This window comes from Schistocerca piceifrons, unplaced genomic scaffold (genome assembly GCF_021461385.2).
Source record: "Schistocerca piceifrons isolate TAMUIC-IGC-003096 unplaced genomic scaffold, iqSchPice1.1 HiC_scaffold_1215, whole genome shotgun sequence".
In the NCBI taxonomy this organism is placed as follows: Eukaryota; Metazoa; Arthropoda; class Insecta; order Orthoptera; family Acrididae; genus Schistocerca; species Schistocerca piceifrons.
Window position 1 is genome coordinate 25001 of NW_025727032.1, and position 2500 is coordinate 27500.

The window sequence follows — 2500 nt, forward strand, 5'->3', positions numbered from 1 at the left end:
TAGATACTCGTTAAAGGATTTAAAGTGTACTCATTCCGATTACGGGGCCTCGGATGAGTCCCGTATCGTTATTTTTCGTCACTACCTCCCCGTGCCGGGAGTGGGTAATTTGCGCGCCTGCTGCCTTCCTTGGATGTGGTAGCCGTTTCTCAGGCTCCCTCTCCGGAATCGAACCCTGATTCCCCGTTACCCGTTACAACCATGGTAGGCGCAGAACCTACCATCGACAGTTGATAAGGCAGACATTTGAAAGATGCGTCGCCGGTACGAGGACCGTGCGATCAGCCCAAAGTTATTCAGAGTCACCAAGGCAAACGGACCGGACGAGCCGACCGATTGGTTTTGATCTAATAAAAGCGTCCCTTCCATCTCTGGTCGGGACTCTGTTTGCATGTATTAGCTCTAGAATTACCACAGTTATCCAAGTAACGTGGGTACGATCTAAGGAACCATAACTGATTTAATGAGCCATTCGCGGTTTCACCTTAATGCGGCTTGTACTGAGACATGCATGGCTTAATCTTTGAGACAAGCATATGACTACTGGCAGGATCAACCAGGGAGCTGCGTCAACTAGAGCTGAGCAGCCGGCCGCCCGGGAGTGTGTCCCGGGGGCCCGCGCGAACACGCAAGCGTCCGCTCAATCATTCTGCAAACAGGAGGAGGCTGAGCTCCCCTGCACAATACACCTCGAAACCCTCTCAGGTCCCGGCGGCGCGCAGCGCCGTCCCAAGTACTTGGTCGGGTTCGAGAGAGGCGCAATCGCCCGGAGTTAGGCGAGTAGACGCTTTCGGTGCGACCACCCGTGCTCCCAACTGAGCTTGCCGCTGCCGACAGAGGCCCGGGAGCGTGCTGTCGTGGCATTGCCGGCGGGAGACAACACGCGCCACCTACGGTGACCGGCAGCTCCAACGCCAGCGCCACAGAAGGACAAAAGCCCCACTTGGGTGCCGAAGCGAACTCTCCCAGCACAGCGCACGCGCCAACACATCCGCACAGCTGCGATACAAACCACCAGCGAGAACCGCTGGGGCGACCGAGCAGCAGACGGCGTCGCGGCGCCGAGCGCCGGGCGGCGGCGCATCCTCAACGCACACAGTCCTCAATCGGACCAGCACACTGAAGATGTCCACCGCGCTTCGCACCGGGCCCGCGAGGACCTACTTTGGCCGCACGGCGCCGCGCGCAGGGTGCGCCGGCGCGCAGCTGCGACGCCTGCCGCGTCCGTCGGCCGGCGCGCCTGCCACTGGCCGCCCCCACCAGCCGGCTGTAGCGCGTGCGCCCACGCACCGCGCGGCCAGCACGCCGGGAGGCGCCCCCTCACCGGCCGGGGACGGTCCCACCCAGCCACCGCCGCGTATCGCTTCACACCCAGATGCCGTTCAGTTTCGTCGGCATGGTGGGTATCGCTGGAACAACCGGTTAGTACCTCAACCTATCGTCGCCATCACCGATTCACCCCTAGCGAGAACAACCGCACCACAACAGGTTACCATTTGTTCATTTGCGTAACTTCACCAGAAAACGCAGGCGTCCATCGCCATTTGCAACTTCAACGATTATTGCATGCCTGTGTCAGGTGTCACGCCACACTACGTCTGCCCACATACACGCAACAAAATGTGCACGCCTAGACAATACGTGGAAGGTGGCCCCCGTACGTATGCGATGTCCATTGCTCGAACGACTGTCAACCGGCCTCTGTAGCATGTCGCAGATATGGAACGCGGTGCACCATGCCATCACGGTGTGTGAGGAGAGACGACTAGGTCCGAATACATCAACAGACAGCTCATGCTGATCGCCATCCACGGCGTCCGTTCCTCCCACACGTCTCTATGGCGTACCACACTGCAATCCAGCTCTCATAGGGAGACGACACGTAGCTGCGTGCACAATATTTGCACTGTATGGTCCGCCGTTTTTGGGCGCAGTCGTTGTGCGGTCACACATGTGCCACGATGTATCATTCAGTACATAAGGACGAATGTGCAGTACAGATTGTGGTTCACGCGTACGACATCAGCGGACAGTTGACACAGGCCGCACCACAACGTAGCCTGAGTACGTCGCATGCGAAGGGCATTGAACATGCAAACTTCTCACCAACCAGCTTGCGAAGGCAGGGGGCAAGGTGGGGACGTGGGGAGGGGCGGCATGTACGTCCTGCTGCCATCCACATTACAGTGTACAGCAGGAGCATGTGGAAAGTGAGCAAGACTTGCAAGGTGTTTAACATGAAGCGATACACAGGGGTGCGGGCAGTGCGAGTAGCGAACTATATTGCGAGGGTTGCGGGTGGGCAACACTACAGTAATTGAACGAGTCGTATAACAATTACAGAGCAGGTTTAGGCGACAACGTGGGTTACGTTAAGGCGACAACATGGGTTAGGTTAAGGCACAACATGGGTTAGGTTAAGGCACAACATGGGTTAGGTTAAGGCACAACATGGGTTAGGTTAAGGCACAACATGGGTTAGGTTAAGGCACAACATGGG

The 2500-nt window shown here is 57.6% G+C and overlaps 1 non-coding gene across 1 annotated transcript in view; it reads right to left on the reverse strand.

Annotated features, from left to right (window-relative positions):
• The window catches only part of LOC124729653, a 1909-nt gene extending 1346 nt beyond the window's left edge, over positions 1-563 (reverse strand). Inside the window, exon 1 of the ribosomal RNA XR_007007734.1 lies at positions 1-563. This exon is cut by the window's left edge and continues 1346 nt beyond it. This is a non-coding gene — a ribosomal RNA (small subunit ribosomal RNA).
• Between the last annotated feature and the right edge of the window lie 1937 nt (positions 564-2500).